Below are 22505 nucleotides of genomic sequence, written 5' to 3'. Positions count from 1 at the left end.
CATGTTGCTTTATTCATCCCCTAGAACCCAACAGTACCTTCTTAGGCTGCCAGTCGCATTCCCATAAAATGGCTTGCTCAAGATGAAACTTTGGCCTTTATCAAGGGTCTTCAATTTACAAACGATAGCACACAGCCGTCTCTACCTTTAGTGAACTACTCAGAACACTTTAAAAGCCTCTGCTCTATCAGAACTTCGGTCTAATGAAGGAGGTAGATTACACTTGACTTGCATTATTGAAGGAGATAAATTATACTTGACTTGAAATCATAATTTCTTCAGAAAAACATAACTAATCGGTGTTATTTTTATGAAGCCAATCTCTTTGTGTATTCAGGAGGGGTCCCTAAAGTAAAGAGACAATCGAGAAGCTATAGTTCTGCAGAGATCCAGGTACAGAACACACTCAGGCCACTGACATAGTAATTGTTGTCTAGTTAGGCTCTGAAACTTTGTCAGACCTATGGCCAGAGAGTTTTCAGTTGCCTTGTCCTGAAGAGAATGCACGCGGGGGTAGGACTTGAATGGTGTGCCATTTTCAGTTGAATGGTGTGCCATTTTCAGGGTGTAACCAAGTCACTCAGTTGGATGAGTGCTTGGATGCCCCTGGGAACTGCCTTGGAATGAGAAAGAATTGGAACAGCCTCATTTTAAAATGAGATTGGTCACTGAGAAGGGCAGACTCCTGGAGTAAAGTTAGACAAAGCACAACCAGCCGTAGGAACTAGGACGAGGCCTAGGCTAACGGAAAGGATAATATTTTCAAGGATGTAAGGAGAGCGAGGGAAGTGGAGGTGATCCCTTCACTCCAATACTCTTGCAGGCATATGGAGCATGGCAGTGGGGAGTTCTGGAGCAGATGATATTTGGCCAGCTGTATTGGGTAGGTGGCAGATGGTGGTTTTTTGGTTTCTTTTACCACCATCCCCGTATGTAATCCCTAAGCAGATATTCTTGATGCTGCTCCAGAAACAGTCGTTAATTTTCTAATTCTCTCTGTTCTTGCTGCTGCCACTCAAGATCAAGCCGCTCTCACAGGCACTACTCATCTACTATGGACCCCTCCATCAGTTCTCACACATCGCCAGAGCGATAGTTTAAAAATCTAAATCGGACTATATCATTCCCCAGTGTGAAACTCTGCGACAGCTTGTCATTGCACACAGAATGCAAAGAAATTGTTTTTCCCAGGCTGCCAGGCCTAACTCTGTAGTGGATTGAACGGAGGCTCCCTAAAAGATAAGTCCCCACCCAACCCCTTAGAACCTGTGGATGTGACCTTATTTGGGAATTTTTTTTTTTCCATTTGTAATTAAATTGAGGCCCTTGAGCTGGGAACATCTGGATTGTCCAGATGGGTCTGTATACAATGGCCATTGTCTGGGTAAGAGACCACCCATGGGAGAGACCTATGGAGGAGAGGGCCGTGTGGAGGCTGAGGCAGATTGGAGCATGTGTCCACAAACTAAGGAAAACCCAGAGCCACCAGAGCTGGAAAGGACAAATTCTCCCCTACGGTCTCTGGGGAGTCCTGCTGGCATCTCAATTTCAGGCTTCTGGCCTCCATAACTGAGAGAGAATCGATTTCTGTTGTGTTAAGCCATCAAACTGTGATAATTATTGTGGAAACCAAAGGAAAGTAACACACTCTCCATCCACATCTCCCCTGATGCACGCCTACTCTCGTCCTATTGGACTAACCTGATTCACCCCTTGCCATTCTTTAAGTAGAATATGCTTCCCGTCTTCATCTGCCTGGCCTGCTGGAACAAGACACTTCGGACCAGGTAGCTTATAAGGAACAGCAATGTATTTCTCATGGCTCTGAAGGCATGGAATCAGAGATCAGGAGCCAGCATTCATGAAGACTTCACCCTAATGACCTCAACACCTCTCCCAAAGACCTCACGTCCTAATACCACCACATTGGGCATTGGGATTTAACCTATGGATTTGACGGAGGACACAAACATTTAGGCCTAGCCCTCCCTCAAACTTGGAGCCTTTAAATTAGCTGCCTTCTCTGCCTGGAATATTTTCTTCTAGATCTTTCTGTCTTTGAGTTCTTTCTTGCCATTATAGAAGTTAAGCGTTTCTTTTGCAAAGGGATCTTGCTAGACCAAATCTGTATAATATTTCCCCTCAGCCTTTCCCTGTCTCGTCCCTCTTTTATTTTCATTTCAATACTTGTCTCTATCTGATCTTTCCTGGTTTATCTGTCTACCCTCTTAGATGCTCCATGAAAGGAAGCTCCATGAAAGATGCTCTTCACTATCTGACTCACTACAGAATCCTGAGTGCCTAGAATAGTCCCTGGTATTCAGGAAGCATTCAACTAATGTCAAATGAGATGCATACCAAGAGGCTATCGAATCTGATGGAGATGAGGGTGATAATGTCCAATATCTAGGAATTTAAGAAACAAACCAAGTCCTTAGTCATTGAGGTCCTGGGATTTGGGTTATGTTATACTACAAAAGACATAGACTTATAGAAGAGGACAGGAATCCCATAAGAGATCGCAAATACATATGGGGGCACGGTCTTGGCACTAAATTGGTGCTATTTCCGAAAGTAGTATATCTCTGCAAAAGCTATTGGAGCAGAATATCAGGGCTAAATCTGGAACAATGATGTCATGAGGCTGAATGTGAGAATGAGGCTACAGAACATGGCCAGGATTTGTTCTGCCTATAGGGAGAGTCCATTGCCTACCATGAACTGGAAGGAGGGACTAACAACAATGGGGAAAAGTCAGGCAATAGGAGGCAAAAAACTGCAACTGTCAACTGCTCTGGCAGGAAGGAGACTTGGCTTTCTGATAATCCAGATGTAATTTTCTAGTGAACTAGATCAAAGGGGCTAGATCCTTTCCCAGCAAGGCTAGCTTCATATTAGGTTCAAGTTTGAATGCAATAACTTAAAATGATCCCACATGTTCTCAATGGTACTGCAGCCCTGGAACATAAAAAGGCCATATCCAAAAGTAGGCAGACACTGAGCACCCACATTATCTAGCCATGAGGGCTGGGAGGGGAGAGCATCCCTGATGATGCCATTATTCAGCCTTTTGTGTCCTGTCCACTTTACCAGCAATTTAAGAAGTCTAATGAGGTCATCCTAATCCAACTCAGAAGTTGAGGAATGCATGTCTCCTGAGGATAATGAATATCATCTGAGAATACAGTAAACCAAAAGGACTGCTATATGACCAGGAGGTATTAGAAGCTACTCTGTTAGAACCACCATCTTCACGAATTTTCCACAAGTAGGAGAGTAACCTAGTGCAGTATCCTTGGAGGGTCTTTGCGATTTTCTCATAACATTAGCCTAATGATAGCAGCCAGAAAACCATGGAAATCCTACTTGAAGGCTCGCAGCCGTTCTAGAGTGCTCAGAGATAAGGTGTATTGACATTACCTCTTGTAGGATATAGCTTGTCCTATAGAAGTCATTTCAGCATTTTTCATTCCCTCTGACTTTCTCAGAGGTTCTCTGTTGTTACTGTTAGCTGTATATTTGGAAAATGAAAAACAATAAGGTTGAGGAAAAGGCCTCCTGTATGTTTGTGTCTGGAGGAGTAAATGTGAAATAAATATATATAATGCATGGTGGTTGATATTTTGTGTCATCTATCTTCACTTGTGAGGAGAGATGGGATAAGTCATTCATGACTGTGCCAGCCCTGATCCATTCTTCATGAAGATAAACGTCACATTTACACAGACCACAGCTATCACATGTCCTTTCCAACCATAGATTTAGATCGGTTAGACCAGGAGGTTGACTGGTGCGGTTATTTGAAAATCAAGGACACTTTTGTTGTACCATCTCGTGTACCCACATATCCTGATCCCTGTTGTTAAACTAGGGTACCATTGCAGCTAAAGAGATATTTAAACAGCATATGTATTTTCACCCATGTCTATACTTCAGATGCTTACTTCACTCTAATTTAAAATTATTTTCTGCGTATGCCCAGCACAGTGTTCTGCAGTGGCAGTTGATTAATAGGATACAGTGTTGGTTCTCACATGGTGATAAGTGGTATAATGAAGAGTGCTATGGAAAAAAATGATAAATAAGTGCTTAATTCTCTCTGTGGGCAAGTCAGATGACAAAGGAGCAAGTCAGAATAGAACTATTGAAAATTAATAATATTTGAGCAGCTTCGTTAAGAGAAAACCACATGGACACCTAAGTTTTCCCTGATGTACAAATGGCTGCACAATTGGATTTTAAGGCTGTGTCAGAGCAAGTGTCTTCTCTGCCCTGTGCCTGTGGACCCCGCTATAGGTAATCAATAGAAAATGAACCCTTTATAACTCGGTACTGACTGTGCTTATTCTGGTTTTGTCTGTAATTACTGTCCTACATATTGAATGTCTGAAGCTAGAAGACTTTCCATTGAAATAAAATTATTGGCTGTTTTTCTCTTGGTTGGTACATGAAAGTTTATACAACTAGATGTAAATTGAAAAGGATCTCCATAAGTCCCAGAAATTTGATTGGCAAACTGAACATTTCCAAAATCACCGTCTGTCTGAAAACTCTTAGTTTGAACCCTATGAAATCATTGTCAGTTTCTGATTTGGGACATACCAATTTTATGTGTTTCATTCTAATCACATAGATGAACTGTGTGACTCAGACTCAGGGTGTACTTTCAGGTGGTTCTTTCTGTATATAACTAAGCTATTTCATTTGCTCATTGAAGAAACATTTATTGAGCACTAAATGGCAATAACTGGATTATGTATGCACATAAACTGGAATATAGTACCTGTCTCAACAAGGTATGGAGCCTACTGATGCTGAAAGACACATGGGTAGGCAAGTACAACTCGGATGTCTAACACAATCATTGATAATTGCTCAATACGTGTTCTTTCTGTTATATCCATATGGTTCAATGTGCTTTAAAAGCACACAGAAAAGCAAGTTGTGGGGCACCTGGGTGGCTTGGTCCGTTAAGTGTCCAACCCTTGATTTCGGCTCAGGTCATCATCTGGGGGTGGTGAGATGGAGTCCCGCATCAGGCTCCATGCTGGGTGTGGAGTCCGCTTAAGAGTCTCCCTCACCCTCTGCCCCTCTTCCATCTTTCTCTAAACACACACACACACACACACACACATACACACACACACACACACACAAAAAAAAAGTTCCTACAACTTTGGGGAACCTAGGAACAATGAATGACAAAAGTACCTCCTTCTATCCCTTAACTCGTTCACAGTAAAAGATTATGTATTGGGCAAGGCACTAGCCTAGAGCTCTAAATATTTAACTTCTTGTATTAACCGTTTTCACGTATCAGTCTTGCTCCTTTTAAATATGACCACATTGGGCAGCCCGCGTGGCTCAGTGGTTTAGCGCCACTGCCTTCGGCTCAGGGCATGATACTGGAGTCTCGGGATCGAGTCCCACGTCGGGCTTCCTGCATGGAGCCTGCTTCTCCCTCTGCCTGTCTCTCTCTCTCTCTCTCTCTCTCTCTCTCTCATAAATAAATAAATAAAATATATTTTTTTAATAAATAAATATGACCCACATTACTTAACCTCCTTATACACTAACATTTTCATCTGCAAAGTGGAAAAATATAATCTCTTCTGCCTACCTCCCATAATTGTGAAGGTCAGACAGGATAATGAATATGAGAGGATTTTCGAATCTGTAATGCACAATATAAACAAAAGGTAAGATTCTAGTTACCATCTTTCTTGTTGCCAATCTTATGTTGATGGTGCTATGTGAAAGATCAAGGTGGTATATTTTCCCGTGTCCAGGCCCGAACATGTATTTGGGGATAAGTAGCATGTTCAGCCCCAAATAATCATTTTATAAAAGTGGGTTAATTGTTTAGTGACTCCTCAGGTCAGTAGAGAAGTACTTAATATGCAATGAATGAAAGTCTCTCAGATAACAATAATCATTCCTGCTATCCAAGAGCTTATGATGTGCCCAGCTTACTGGTTTATGGGTGTCACCTCATTTCATGTTTGGAATAACCTTCTGAAGTTGACCCTGAACTTTACAGATGGGGGAATTGCAGTCTAAAAAGATGATAGAATGGGCCTGTCACAGAGTTGCTACATCTAATGACAGGATTCATCTACTTAATATCTGGGCCCTATCACATGCCTGATCCAGGATTCATTACCCTCTCCATCTTTGCACTCCCTTCCCTGCTACATAATCTCCATCTTCTCTAGGGAAGCTCTCAGAGAGGCACTCAACTTCTCTAGTAAGCTTTAGTCTCTTCATCTGTAAAACTGGACTACGGATGGGCTCATTCCATAAACAAATCACACAAACTCCATGTTCTGGGACCTCACAGTGTTGGAGAAGGCAGAAATGCATACATGTGCATTATCTCTAGTTGTGAGAAGGACAGTGAAGAAAAATAAAACCAAATAAGGGAAGAGAGAGCAATAGGGGAAGGGCAGTTATGTTCTAGGCAGCATAGCCAAGGATGGCCTCTCTGACCTGGAAGAAGTAAAGAAGCAAAGCGTGTAGGTATTTGAATGAAAGGCGGTACCGTGGTCGTATGCATGCAAGGCTACAGGTCTGTGTGGATGAAGATTGTTCCAAACAGAAGGAACAGCAACTGCAAATTTTCTAAGGTAGCAGATGTGCTTGGTGTACTGGAGGAACAGGGTGGAACTGGCGTGGCCAGAGTGGAGGGAGTAAGAGCAAGAGTGGAAGCAGGATAAGATCAGAGACGTAGGAGGGCTATGGAACAAAAATATAAATGGCCTCATAGGCTACTGGAAACACCTTGATGTTACTCTGAGTGACATAAGAGGCCTTTGAGCATCGAACAGAAGAATGGATGTGATCTGACTCTCATTCTGACAGGATCTCTCCACTGTGTGGAGAAAAAAGTGAGGAGATGCACACATAGAAGCAAAGATAGCAGGACATTGGACCAGGCTATTGGAATAACTCACTTATGCAGCTAGAGAATGCACTAGGATTGCACTCCACTAGTGGTGGAGGTGACGAGACTCAATACACATGATTTCTAATGTATAGGCAATAGGACGTAAAGGTGACAGGACTGGGTGTAGAGGTAACAGGAGGCAATAGTGGGGATGAGGTGGAAAACGTGGAGATTCAAGGGGACATTGGCCTCAACTACTAGGAGGACGATCCCTGGAACGATGCTTGGCATATGGTAGGAGCTTAACATTTTTTGTTGAATGAATGAACGAATGGATGGAGTTGCTATTAGTAAAATCTTTACTGGGGATGGAGGTTGAGTTGGAATCAAGAGTTTTATCTTGGACAGATTGGTTTTCGATGGCTCCACATGGAGGTCTCGAGTTAGCAGTTGTATGTACGAGTCTGCGTTACAGACTGGAGATGTCTGTTTGCAGATGGTGTTTACAGCCACTGTGAGATCACGTGCAAAGGAAGTCTAGACAAAGAATGGGTCCCCTAGGTGAGCTCTGCTGCACCCCAGGGTTTAGTGGCCTGACAGATAAGGCACAACTAGTGATGGAGGTAGAACAGATTAACCAAGGAGATAGAGAATCGAGAGAGTGGTTTCCCAGGAGCCAAGTGCAAACAGTGTTTCAGAAAGGACAGAGTGGTCACTACGTCAAATGCTGCGCATTTTCATCTGATACGAGAACTGAGAATTGGCTACTTGATTTAGCCATGAACATGGTTTTCTCCTCCTACCTCTTCTTTCCCCGCTCTACACACGCTAATTGTTACCCAATGCCTCGCTCTCACATCACTATAAATCCCCGACGTGTTGACTTGTCACTCACATTTCATATTTCCTATCTCAAGGGCTCTTGAAACCAGGAGGTTTGGGGAAACTTTCTATGAGGTTGAGTTCCACATCTTTTAAAACCAATAACGGAAAACCCACAGATCACCTCTGAAACAAATTTTAATTATATTCAATTTTACTTAAGTGGTAATAATAATACTCACCAGTGATATATTGCTTTGAAGTCTGAGACGCACATTTACTTATATTATCTGTTCCAAACACGGTAAAGTGCCCAGCTTTGAAGCTTACACCAGCAGACTGTGCCACCTGCTAACACCTCCTTGTAGGAGTCACCAACAGACCCGCAATTCACTCCTCCTCATTCCTTGAAGATTTTAACACCTGCCTCCCTGCTGTTCTTTCCAGTCCCACTGCTGATGGAATCCTTGGTGGCTTCAATACCCATGTCAGTCCCTTGATCTTGATTACTAATTGTGTGGGTTTTTTTCCATCTGTATTTGCTCAGGGTTTCCTCTCTATGCAGTTTGCACCAACTGTATGTCGAAGCTTCGGCTGTAAAGATCTGTGTTTGTGGGAATCAGAGATTCTGTAGTTGACCTCACTGTGCTTTGCGCTCTCCCTCCACATTTGCCCCAAACACTGTGTGGCCCTCAAGCTCAGAATCTAATTTTTAATCTGTCATTGCCATAGGAGTGTGTGTGTGGGTCTAGGGTGAGGGGATGGGAATTGGGATGCATAGGAGGAGGAGACACTATCTCTTTTGTTTTGGGATGTGGATAAAGACACAACTCGAGTGTACAGCCGATGCCTATGTCAAACTCTTAACGTCCCATTTGACTTTGGTAATTGGGTGTGTTCTATTTAACTACTCCCTACCCATCTTCAAAATATTTTATCCCATTTGAACTTCCAAGGCGGTTTTGATTAAGATGCTGGATCAGAGAGAAAATGTGACCTATTGAAGGTTATGCATCTAAGTCAGAATCAAGTGTAGGCTATAGGCCTTCGGACTCATTGGCATGAAAAAATGCATTGTTCCAAACGGCCAGTGGTTAAAATAGCTGCCTTGGCCCTCTGCCCAGGAGAATGTTAAAATACAGTGGCAATTCAATAAATATTGTCACCAGTGTTGTCTGTGGTGATGGTGGTGGCAGCAGATCCAGAAATACGCTGAATTGTTCTAATGGATGCTTTTATTTATTTATTTATTTATTTATTTATTTATTTATTATTTATTTATTTATTTATTTATTTATTTTAGATTGGCAAACACGTTGCCTGTTTACAGAGTAGAGGCCACAGTGGTGAGCTAGGTGGGTGATGATTCATGCTAAATCTTTTCCCACAATATGCTGAACACTACAACAGCAGCTAATGTGAAGTGGCTCATTATACACTGTCAAATCCAATCACAGCAACGACTGGCTTTGCTAGCACGCGCAACTTGTGGGAAGCCCAGCTCCTGCAAACCACTACTGAATTTCAAAAAAAAAAAAAGAAAAAAAACAGGCTGCAGTATAGTAGGAAAGACACAGTCACTGAGTCATATTTGCAAATTTCTGGTATGTTTGTCTTTGGCAGCTGAGAAACAGCCTTCGTGTTCCCAGCTTGACACCAGAGATGACTCTCCTTGGGATTCACTTCTCTTGTGAGTGCCTCCTCCTTCGGTTCTACTTTATGGGCTGAAGATTTTGTAAGGGTAGGGGTGACTCGAAGGCAGATCTGGAAAGGGGGTTCTCCTACAGAAATAATCCCAGAGCCCCCTCCTCACCCTGTCGTCCACCAGCCAGTCGTGCCGTACGCATGAACACATGCACCTCCTGTAGCACAGCATCCATTGGTAGCATTTCTACCTCCTTAGCGAGAGGCCATGAGGCAGCAGGTGGGGGCACTGACTCCTTGCTCTAAGACTTATGACTGTGTGTCTTTTTGCCTCCATTTAATTGTAACCTCCTGGAAGGCAGGGTCCTAGATTTATTGATCTATTTAGTCTAATCCCTATAAGCCATAGTTGTCCCTCCATAAATATTTATCCGTAAAATTAATGCATTCCCTTCTAAGGAGTCCATAATTAAGCTAGGGACTGGGGTTTAATCTTCTTGCCTCCCTCGTCCCTAGCACAGTGCCTGATAGATAGTAGGTGGAAACTACATGTTCCTTCAGTGAGGGAACAAGGGTATGAATGAGTCCATCAATCACATGGTTCCCTGTGGCCAAATTAAAGGCTTAAGCAAAGCTTTTCCAATCATCAGGGACAGAAAAGTGATGGCTTCCAATCCTTCTTCTTCGGGCCACCAGGAGTATTGCCCTAAAAGTGGTTGTTTATTTTGGAAGGCAAAAGCTAATCTGAAGCTATTTTCTTTATATTTTTTTTATATTCAGATATCTATAAAACAGAAAAACACCAGAGACCTATTCATTGCTCACAAATGATCTATGGGGTAATAACGTGCTTGCTTTTCCAGCTGTGCTGCACTTTGGTGCTATCCTGGGCTTAATTGAAAATATGCTGTGACCTTGGTTTTGTTCACTGGGTATGGGGGGGTATAATTGGCATGAGGCCTCTGAAGAACTCCCTTTTAATGAATGTCATTTGGCTAATTTGGGGTTCGCCTGAGGGAAATAACGTCTGAAGTCCTGTAAAAACAAGATGCGTTTTATTTGCATGCAGTTCACATGAAGGTAATGACTTAAATGTGTGGGTTTTTTTTTTTTAACTTTTTATTTTGCCATAGCCATCCGTTGAATTCTAAATGCTATCAGTATGATAATAGTATTGTCCCTAACAGTCTCATGTTTCATCATAATTAAATAAACAGCTTGTGAATTGCAGTCCAAAAAATGTCTGTGTTCCACTCTTAACTTAAGGGGTTTCCATAGAAACTGTGGGCAGCAAGTTTAACTGACATTCGTTGGACTTGAGGCTACACGCAGCGTTGCTATCTCTGTTTTTCTGTTACTCGGTGTAGACATCTCTTTCTCTTCCTTTAACCCTGGAAACCCTCTCGCCCTCGGTTCCCCTCCTCCTCCTCCTCCTCCTCCTCCTCCCCCTCCTCCTCCCCACCCCCCATCCCCTGCTCCCCTGCTCCTCCTCCCCCTTCTCTTATTAGCAACAAGGAAGTAATTTGGACTCAGTTAGATTTAACAAATGCAATAATACTAAAATGAGCTCTGATACTTAAGTGTAATTGTGTTATTAGCTGGAAATGTTTTTCTTCAAAAACAAAAGAATTGAGAGTGAAGTTTACTAAGGAAACACATGCTGGGAAGAAGGAACCCTTGGCTGCCAGTTGAAAGGCTGCAGGTCATGGTCCATGTTTCCACCCCAGCGGTGGCTTTTCCTTGATTCGGGGAACCCACACTGATGCATTTCTTCCTCCTCAACCCTGATTTTCAGTCTTCTAAATGGAGCATAAAATCACTGGGTTGACCATATTCCAGGAGGAGGAAGGAGTTTATTTAGGAAAGAAAAAAAAAACAAACAAACACGCTATATATCGTGTACCTACTGTGTGCCAGGTATTTTGCGCATTTAGGCAAATGCTTTTGGTACTTGCATTTAGGCTTCTTAGTTAACCCCACAAAATTCATCACCAGGCAGTGTGCTGAAGGGAGAAAACAGTCTGGAGCTGGTGGTCGAAGTCTAGATCCCACAACAGGCCAGTTGAAAAGTTGACTATGGTGCTCAGACGCTGTTTTGGTTTCTCATAGACAAAATGAGGGTGAGTGAGCACTTCTAAGAAATGGTGTTTCATTAAGATTAGTTGTGGTAACGCAGCCAGCACACCGGGGGAGAGGTGGTTTGCTTCATCCCTTTAGAAATGAGTTGCCAAAAGGGTGAATTGCTTCTCCAAAGCCACGTGGCTAGTAGAGGGTGCATCCATCCCTGCAGTGGCTAAAGGGGCTCAAAGGGGCTAAAGCTGACCTGAGGTCACTAACCACTCGTGTGATTTGGGCTGAGCCCCAAAACAGTATCTGCTTCATGCAGTCGTTATGAGGATGAAGTAAAGTATATGGAGAGTGTGTAAAGTATCCGCCACATAGAAAGCTGTGGTTTTTACCCTTTCTGCCTCCCCCACCCCCCCTTTCTGATTTTTTTTCTCAATTTAGATCCAAAGTAAAAAATGACCAGTCTCCAAACCCTCTGTAATACATACAGTTTTATAGGCTATAAGTCATCTATCTCATCATTTATAAGCAAAAGTTACCCTGATGATGAGAAAGGAAAGCCAAGAAGCTCTGGCACCCCCCTGGCGGGCGAGGGACAGGGAGATCCAGGGTTCCTGACCAGATCTCCAGGGAGTGGAAGTGGAAGTGGAGTTTTTACCTAGGTCTCTGGGGTTCCTTTTAATATCAAAACTCTCAGAGTCTAGTATTCTTAATTTGGGTTCTATGGTCACCAGTGTTAAAGCTTCAGCCTGGCAGGTTTTATTTATTTATTTATTTATTTATTTATTTATTTATTTTTTAATTTTTTTAAGGTATTTATTTATTTATTTATTTATGATAGTCACAGAGAGAGAGAGGCAGAGACACAGGCAGAGAGAGAAGCAGGCTCCATGCACCGGGAGCCCGACGTGGGATTCGATCCCGGGTCTCCAGGATCGCGCCCTGGGCCAAAGGCAGGCGCCAAACTGCTGCGCCACACAGGGATCCCACCTGGCAGGTTTTAATTCCTCCTTCCAAGGAATGGTGAGAGGAAGACCCTTCGAGCAGGGGGGGAAAGCAAGGAAGGAGAGGGCACTTACACAGTCTGTCTCTTGCAAACCTGCTTTCAGGTCATGCTCCCAGGACCCCAAGAGGCTTGCAGGAGCACACAGTTCTCAATCCCAAGGACAGAAGCATCATTGATTTTGCACAACAATGTGCTTGAGTGGGGCTGGGGTGGGATGGGGAGGGGAAAAGCCTGAAGACAAGGCATGCATCAGGCCGAGAGGGTGGGGGGCACCTAGAGAATTCAGAAGAGGGTGAACAGCTTGGCCAAGATGGGACGGACACCATGGCTGGAGAGCATACTATTGTTACCCCACCCTCAGCCCCATCCCCCTGTGCACACACACACACACACACACAATTAATCAGAAGGAACATTTCTTTAATATATAATCATCGTAAGGCTTCAAAGAACTTGGACTAGAAAACATTAGCTCTGCCATTTTTGCTTGTGGGCACTGATGCCTACCTCGTGATGAGAATATTCATTCTGTGTGATCTCTGAAAGAGTCCCTTTAAGCTCCTTTCTCCATTTTATGTTAGTTTTTTTTTTTTTTCTTAAACTAAATAAAGAATCCCAGAAGCCACTTAGCCAGACACACAGAGATTATCGTATGTCACCAGGTACTGGAAACCTATGAGCAAGTAACCAGAGCCCAGACCACCCCGCTGTGCGACGGAACCCCCTCCTCTGCCCGGGACGCCTCACATGTGTTACGTGACCCATGGAACCACTGCCAAATCAGTAAAACCAAATCTTTTTCTTATCACTGAGGTGGAAGTTGGTTATAAACAGAGATTTTGATATTTTTCTTCCACACCCTAATAGATCGTCTTGGCAGGTTTGGGATTGGAGAGAGAGAATTAAGAGAAGGGATTATCATAGATTCTCCAGAGCAAGGTCAGCAAGCTTTTCCCGTAGAGGGTCCATGAGTACGTGTGTTGGGCTTTGCGAGCTTCTAGTCTATCACAACCACACAATTATGCACTTTAATGCGGAAGCAGCCATAGATAATACATACATGAATGGGTATGTGAGTATTCCAATAAAACTTTATTGAAAAATCACAGGTGGTGAGCCAGATTTTTGTGTGGGTGCAGTAGTTTTCCAACCACTGATCTTAGAATTTTGCCTATATCTGTCTCCACCTTCCATCTCGGTGCAGGCGACAGTTGCCACCTAAAAGATGGCGTTGAGGAGTGTAGGGGTGACCCCCACATCATCATTTACCCTCCCTCTGTAGATTTTGCCTTTTGTTACACTTCTTTTTGATTAAACTTTATCTTTCCAGGATTTCTTTGGCACAGAAGAGCAAATATTCACTCTGTCTTCACTTTATGGAAGGGTACAGAGAGTTTAAGGGGTTGGCATCAGTGTCACCCAGCCTCTGTGATATCTGTATTAGAATCTGTCACCTTTGTGGTTTTGTTTTTTTCACTTGGATTATTCTAAGATGCATCCTTTAGAGAATAATAATAATAAAAAAAGATAGTGAGAGAGGTAATCAAGGAGTAATTTTCAGTATCCAAAGAGAGGAAAAAGTAGTTCACTTCTGACTTCAATAGGAGTGTGCACAGGCGTCCCTACTTTCTTAGTCCATTAAGATATGATTGGGGATCCGGTTGCTTATTGCTTTTCGTGGATTTTCTTAATCTTTTTTCTGCGTTGTAGACAAGTGAATATCAGATAATACTTGGAGTCCTTGTTTTGCACAGCACTGTGCTAACCGAAGCTTGTTCATGTTGGAACAGAGTCTTCATGTTGCAAGGTTCCATGGTAACTGAGAACGAGTCTGTTACAGGAGAACTGTGCAAAAAAGAGCACTTGTGCATGACCTGTGTGTAACACGGCACCCAGCGAAATGAGGGCTGCTTTAACTAAATAACTAAGAATCCAATTTCCAAATGTCTGCATCTGCCATATAATTCCCTCTTTTGTGGTCATTAGGGGGAAACAAAGAAATCAACTGATTACAGTCATTCCCATTATCTGACATGTCATCACCAAGGTTTTGTCATTATGCAATGTTAACAGTGTTGAGGTTACTTGAAACCAGCTCCAGTTCCAATTAGGAGGCCATCCCTGCTATCTGCATTCTGATTAAAGGACGTTGCCTGGAAATCACAGAAGGAGTCTACTCTGTTTCCTCCCCTTGCTCAGATCTCATAAACACAGACTCAATTAAAGAGTTTCCTTATCAGGTTTTTGTGGGTCATTTTGGTGAATTTATTAAACTCTCGAGTCATGCTGAAAACTGCCAGGTGGTGGCTCGGAGATCTTCAGTGGAAGCCAGACCTTGATGGAGGGGGTTGCTCTGATGTTTTAGGGAGTCTGAAATATACAGATGTCAGAGCAGCCAACCATGGGTCAGGAATCAAGGAAGCTGGTGAAATCTGAAGAGAGTCTCCTGGTGTAAGGTTTGGGGAGCAGAGATGTGGAAATTATAATGTCATGTCAGCCTCTATTTCAGCTAAAAAGCAGAGCCTAGTCCAGACCCTCATGTTTTTATTCCTCAATTTTTGAAATAATTTCTTCACAGACCTCAGACCTCACAGGGTACTCTTCCCTGTCCATGCTTCATACTATTGCAAATTTGTTTTTCCCTGGATACTCCTCCCATAATGCTATTTCCTTCCAACACAAGGAGAACAGTCAAGTCCCTACAACCCATCTGATGACTTAATACAGAATCTAAATATTTTTTTTATCTATTTTTCACATTATGGTATTATTTTAGTTATCCTACCTTCTCTCCCACTGGTTTTTAGTGTGGATTCCTCATAGGAGTCATCTTGTGCCTCTCTGCCCCATGTGCATGTTCACTTTCATACGTTACCCACCAACCGCAAGCTCTTCTCCAGAAAACTCTCTCTTCTCTCTCTCTCTCTCTTTCTTTTTCTATCTGTTATTGTGTTCTCCTAAAACATGCTGTACGTTCTTGTCTAGCACTTTCTGCTGCACTAAAATCCCCTATTTATTCTTTACGAATCCCACTATACTGTGAGGCATCTGATAGGAGACACTGGGTCCTACTTGTCAAGAACTGAGAACTGTACTTACCCAAACCCACATCTCCTACTAAAACCCATGTCCACATAGCCTTCCCTGAGTGTTCACCCCTTCCTGGTTCCCCCTGAACACCAGGCGACTTCTAATTATCTGCACAGCCACCTACACACTCACTCAGTGCAGCGACTTGGCATTGGTTCATGACTTTGTTGTTTATGTTAGGCTTGTCACAGCACAGTGTTTCAGTGATCGGTGACAGGGAGTTACTGAGTGGAAGGGATTCCCTCACAGGGGAAGTTCACAGAGTGTTGGTACACATACTTGGAATCATGTATTATTAGAGCTGAAATGACTTTAAAATTTCTCTCTCCCAGGATCCTACTATGAAATGAGTCCCCAACATCATTAATACTTTGCCTGGGGATATTTTACATATGTGTGTGTGTGTGTGTGTGTGTGTGTGTATGTATGTGTGTTTGGTTACTGTCTAAGAAATTTGGGGTTTGTACTGTTTAATAATAAACAGGGAAGAAAGTACCTAACACAACATTAGAAGGTGATTTTAAAATTGGAATGACTCTCTGCATGTGGTATTTATTCTCTTCAGATTCCCTAGCATGGCAATTTAAATTACATTACTCATTACAAAAATCTATATGCCTCTTTGGATGTTACTGTTGGTTTGTTTGTTTTCAACCCATAAAGGCAATGAGGACCTTGCACAGGGCATTTCCTAAGGATTAATGAGCAGTTGAGGGTTAATGGCTATCAACTCCTCCTAGCTAGTCATCAATCCAAAGGAAGCATGGGAAGCAAGGTCATTAACTGCATTATCAACTTTCTGAAATCAAATCCTTCTCTATCTGCCTTGCCAAGGGTTCATGTTTAAGATGGACTTGTTAGATTTTCAAAAGTTTCTTTAGTTACTTGCCCTGTCATTAACATGGACACAAAAATATATAAATGTTAATGTAAATATGAATATATAAAAGAATAAGCATTAGCCTCTGTGGACTGGAAGAACAATGTCCTGAGTAAAATAATTTTTCATACTTTGATTAAACATAGTTTGAAATTTTCAGCCTCTTGTATCTGCTTTATTTATTTTTTTCCTATTTCACACTGAAAGCCTGGAATCATCCTACTGTGTATCCTGAGAGGTTAACACATGTGTCCAATTTCTGCAGTTAAATCTCATTCAACAATAGATTTTGTGCTTGTGTGTGTATTGTGAGGGAGAGTGGAGATTCTTATTGGGGTTTTGGTTGTAGTAGTTGTAAATGGGATATTATTTTTGATGCATTTCTGTTATGCAGTTGATCTTCACTAATATTAATAAGCATGGTATTTTCTCTTTTGGCATCAGTCAGAATTACCCAAAATATTCCAAGAGATAGGTAGACGTTAACAATTCAGTTACACTACCTCAGGGCATTTTCCTTTAAGGAATAAAACTATGGCCAAATGAAGGATAGTTCTGGACCAGAGAAGTCCACATTTCATCATGCAGCATCCTGATTCTTACATTGACACAAATTCCTTAAAAATATGGCATGAAGTGGTAAATTGTCACCTGCATACCACTGTTAATGCATATGGCAAGGATTATTGTCACTAGGGAAGACTGCATTCCAAGACCTTTTCCAGTGGACATTCGTCTTGAAGAATCTACTCAAGACATAGGTTTGGTCCTAAGTTTTAGACTCTCAGAAATTTGAATTGGGTAAGCTCATCATAAGAAAGTTGTAGTCACACTTATAAACGCATAAGAAATGGATATAGAGAGCAGAATGCCAGTTGGTTAAATTATAGCTAAAACTATAACAGACACTTGAAGTACTTCAGTCTGTCAAATCTTTTTATGTAGAACTTAAACTTTTTTGGAGCCATAAATCTCTTTGAGAATATGATGGTAAAACCAATGAATAATCTTCCTACAAAAATACACAATCTCCACATTTATACAAAAATTTGCATATAATTTCAAGAGATTCATAAATGGTTTAGAATTCATTCGTGAGCTTCTTAAGAACCCTTGGATTGAACTCTGCATTTTCATAGAAAAACATTCTAATTAAATAAGGCAGTTGATGAGAAATCAAACTAAGAAAACTTAATTGTATGATTCAAATTGCCTTAGCATCAGATTATAATTGTCTGATGTATCAATCATTCCTCATAATTGGACTTCAGCTGTCACCGGGACTGGATAAATAACAATAACAATAAATACAACAACAAATGTTCATACAGTATTGGCTAAGTATCAGGCACTGTTTTAAATCCTTCCATATATATAAGCTCATGTATTCTCACAATGATAGAGTACATAAATCAGAGTATCCGACCTCTAGGCAGTTTCACAGATGGATACTGCACACATTTTTATCTCTGATTTTTTTTTAGATTCTATATTCCATTAGCCTTCACTTAGTTATGTAAGTAGTTGGTACATACCAACTTTTTCTTGAGATTCTTTCTTTCTTTCCCTTTTGCTCTGTTTTTGTCTTTCTTTCCTTCTTTCATTATATATGTGTATATATATATAAAATACATATAAAATAAATATATATTTATATACAAGATATAAATAAATATATAAAATATATATTTCATATAAGATATATAAAATATACATATATAAAATCTATATAAAATACATAATGTTTCAGTGTACTATGTACTCTGGATGTAATATTTAGGATACAGCTTATTTCTGGTAAAGAGAAATTTTTACTTAGTTTATTGTTTTCAATCGCACATTTACATGCTGGTTTGGGGCAATCTGCCTTTTCAGAATTTATTTTTACATTTTTGTGTGTATGAGAGGGCAAGGGGTAATTATCGAACCCTCCTCTTTATCATTTGTACTAAGTTGTAAAGCATTTTAATTTTTTTGGTTCTCATGCAGGCCTTATCAATGGACCTTGATATGTTATTTGTTATTACAAAATTAGTTTATCATCCTGGCTCCTGACTATGATTAAAATGTAGGCATTCAGTAATGCAATTCAACAAATATTTACTGCATGCCTAGACATCATCCAGTTCCTATCTTTAAGAAGCTTATGATTAAATATGTTGGATTCATACCCAAACATGTAGATTCAAACACAGATTTGATAAATGCTATAGTCTCAGCATTATAGACACTCATGGAAGGATAGAGTCATACCAGCCAGTAAGACCAACGAAAGCCAAATAGAAATGGTCATTGTAAAATTGGCTCTGAAACTGAGTACAATTTTGACAGAAAAATCAGAGTAGGACATTCCTAGCAATGGGAAAAACAGGAGCAAGTCTCTGAAGAGGAAAAGTAGGAGGCATATTTTTAGAATCAGAAACAGACTGCAGCCTAGACTGTATTATGGAGAACAGTGGGAGGTAAGACAGGGAAAGCAGTATGGCGCAGCATCATGGAGCGTCCTATGTGTCACACTAAGGCGGTAGTTTTTAGAGGGCAAATTTGCCCTCCAGGGGACATTTGGCAGTGTCTGGAGGCACTAGATCCTCACAACTGGGGGTGCTACTGGCATCTAGTGGGTAGAGGCAGTAAAGGATTTAGGCTTTATTCCCTAAGCAAATGGGAACTATTGGTGGGTTATGTTTTCTTGAACGGTGGTTGCCTAGGTTCCTGGGGCTTGTTACACTAAATCTGCAAAGTGTTAACTGTGTAGATCACCCCCAGGAAAAGTACAAGAAGAAAAGGCCAATTTGGGAGATAAAGAATGACATATACTAACCACTTTGTGGCCCTTTTACCTGAGAAAAGAGAAAGAACTAAAAGAAAAAGGAAAGAAGTGAAGTTTTCATGCACTCGTAGGATCCAGACCTAAAAATATTAGTGCAGAGGAGAATGCAGGCATTTCTGATAATTGGAACAGTCTGATTTCATTTCCTGAAGAATGAAATATCAAGCAGTATATGGAGCTTAAGGTTTTAAGCTTTTTTCTTCGGGTATTCATTTCACAAAACCAACAGAGCAAACATCTATCATAAAAATACAAACATATCTCTGAACACCTCAAATCCCACCCTTTAATTTGAGAAACAAGTCAGTCATCTATATTTCATTTCTTCATAAATAATAAACGTCAAAAAGTGAATATGATCAAAAGGATTCATAAACAGCCAGACACTTCATGCCAGGTATGTTTATCTCTCTTGCATCATGTGAGAGAAACTAAACAAGCAGGCAAAAAAAAAAAAAATTAATTTTATTTTTAGCCTTGCCAAGTCATTGGCTGTATTTATGGTTCTGCTTTTCTAACATGAAGTAGATTTGACTTCTTGTAGCTAAGACAAAGTTGGAGCTGCGACCACCTACCATAATCCCTTGCCTATTCCGTCTTGTTCCTTTGGATTGTGACAAAAGAATTAGGAGGTCTTTTTCACTCGTGGATTTTCTAATTAATGGTTCACATGAGTTCCAGAAGCAGAAGCACGATGATCAAGAAGCTCTTCCATTTTAAAGGGGATTTGAAGACTACTTGACTTTCTGCCATATGAATTCTTGTGCTCTATTCTAAGTGGTCTGATCCAATGGAGTGACTCGGAAACTGAGCCAAGCCTCCCTACTTCCGACGTCCATGTAGGTGCAATGTGAAGAAGCAACTCAGGAAAATAACTTAGGCGTTATTTACATTAGGATTTTCAAGGCGACTGTGTTATTTTAGGCACATACAGCAGAGGGCATTGTCTGGCCAAACTTTAACAGGGCTGCTATAGACAATAAGAAAGAAAGAAAGAGGGAAGCCTTCCCCTGAAAACAGACAAACAAACAAAATTGAAAAGAGAGTATGGAAACAAGGAAATGAGCTTTATACTGCGTTGTGCTCCCCAGCTTTTCTTTGTAGGAAGGGCTTTTATGAAAGTAGTTAAACACTAGACGAGCATCATCTCAGAAATTGATGCAACTCCTACTCTATGAGTTGGACTCTACTAGGTTCATCAATTAGTGAACGTGACATTACTTAGGTCCTCAGTGAATTTAGAGCCTTAACGATCTACCGGATACTTCTGTGTGCTTATACACTATTCATTCATTCATTCATGCATTCATTCAGCAAATATTTAATGAACATCATGCCAGGTGAAAACTACTGAATAGGACAGACAAGTATCTGCTCCATGGAACATTCCACTCAGATGAGAACATTCATCTAAGTATATGAGAAAAATATCCATACTAAGTCTTACGATGGAAATTAAATATGGTGATGTGATTGATGGTGGTAGAGGTGCTTCTTTGGGCTGGATGGTAAAGAAAAAAATTGAAAAGGAAAAATGTAAGGGATGTTCTGAAGGACAAGGAAAACCAACCATGCAAAAATAAAAGGACAGGTCCTGAGAGGGGGGAAAAAGCTTGGAGCATTTGAGGACCAGAGGAAGTCCAATGTGGTTGAAGACAGAAGGGAGGTGAAGAAAAGTTGAGAGGCATGAGATGCAGGCAGGTATCAGACAATCTTGATTTGGGGACCAGAGCAGTTTGCATTTTGCTCTAAAATGATCTGGAGCTAATAGGAGCATTTCAACGGAAGGATGACATGAACATATTTTTATTTTAAATATTCACTTTAAATGCCATATGGAGAATTAATTGTGGTAAGGCAATTGCAAAAGTAGAGAAACTGGTAAGAAGTTATTTCAATGGTCCAAGTTAGTAATGAAGATGATCTGGCCTAGAGAGGGTCAAAGAGGAAAAGCAAATGGATCCGGTTATATTTTAGTAATAGAGTCACATGAATAGTGTTGTGCTGGATATAAATAAAGAGGGGAAAAAAAGAAGATTCTTACATTTTTGCATTGAGCAACTGGGTGTGTGGCAGTGGCATTTTTGGAGGTGCAGGGGCAGGTTTTGGGATCTGTTTTTAGTGTATGCTATGGCATTTAATTCAAGTAATTCTTTCAATGTCTATTTATTAATGTTATTACCATCACTCCCACGTAGAAAGGTACAACTCAGAGAAGGCTGATTTGCCAAAGATCAGTCAGTCAGTAATACTAAGCCAACCTTCCAACCCTCCTCATTACATTCTCGATCTGATTTTTGTTCCTCTAGGTTTTACTAATATGAGTTTGTGGTTCTTTCTGTGCTTCAGCATTGTTTCAGGTTGGAAAGTATAATATTTTGTTAGGGAACCAAAACTGAATGTATGTCTAGTAAGTCCTTTGTGTGCAATTTCCAGAGTAGGCATGAGCAGCACCGGTGATCAGAGATACCTCTTTCCTGATGGCCACATCATAACTTCCAAAAATCCTCCCCTGATCTCTATGTACACTGATATTTCCTAATGCGACCCCATAGAGTAGCTAATTTTGCCATCACTGGTATTTCATGCTCAAGGGATTTCAACTAGGGCTGATTAATTTCCACCTGCACATCTCAGTAGTCAGATCGTCAGGTTGATGATCAGTTTCATTCAGGTTTAAAGTAACGCTAGGGCCATTGATTATTGAAGTCATAGGACTTTTCCATCAACCATTCCTCTCTAATTTCTTTTATACACAAGGGCAGATCATTCTTTTTACACACGGTGCTCTCTCATCAAACCCTTTCCTGCCTAAGGGGATTGTGGTTTCTTCCTAAGTCTCTTTACTGAAGCAAATCCAACTTTCTACCAGGCTTGCAGAGCCCCTCAGTTGGGCCAACCCAACTATCTAAATTCTGCAGCATAAGCCCTTGGCTTCCAGTAAGTCAGTTTTCCCTCATTTCATGCTCCTACTCGTCTGCTTTTTAAAGTAATCTCTTACCTCCTCCACCACCACCCTGCCTCAATGCAAGTTTATGTCCCTTTAAAAACCTACATAAAATCCTGAATCTTCTTAAACCTTTCTCTGATTATCTATGACTTGTGACAATGCTTTATGGCACTTAAATCTTGAATATGTTGGTTTGCATTATATATACAATATATAGGACACACACATATATATAAATATATATATATACTTTTTAATTTTTTATATGTATCTGTATATTTCTATTATAGTTGCAATAAGATTATAATGTTCTAGAAGGCCTAGCCCCAA

The 22505-nt window shown here is 41.0% G+C and overlaps 1 protein-coding gene across 8 annotated transcripts in view; it reads left to right on the top strand.

Moving 5' to 3' along the window:
- The window catches only part of LRRC4C (leucine rich repeat containing 4C), a 1168116-nt gene that overhangs the window by 1131878 nt on the left and 13733 nt on the right, over positions 1–22505 (top strand). For 6 of the 8 annotated variants that reach the window (XM_072791171.1, XM_072791173.1, XM_072791168.1 and 3 more), the window contains one exon: positions 9332–9398. The exons of the other annotated variants lie outside the window; for them this stretch is intronic. The gene's annotated coding sequence lies outside the window, so the exon portion shown is untranslated. The remainder of the gene's footprint in view (positions 1–9331; positions 9399–22505) is intronic. 8 annotated transcript variants of the gene reach the window in all.

This window comes from Canis lupus, chromosome 21, assembly GCF_048164855.1.
Source record: "Canis lupus baileyi chromosome 21, mCanLup2.hap1, whole genome shotgun sequence".
Classification (NCBI taxonomy): domain Eukaryota; kingdom Metazoa; phylum Chordata; class Mammalia; order Carnivora; family Canidae; genus Canis; species Canis lupus.
This window is presented reverse-complemented; position numbering and strand designations above follow the sequence as displayed.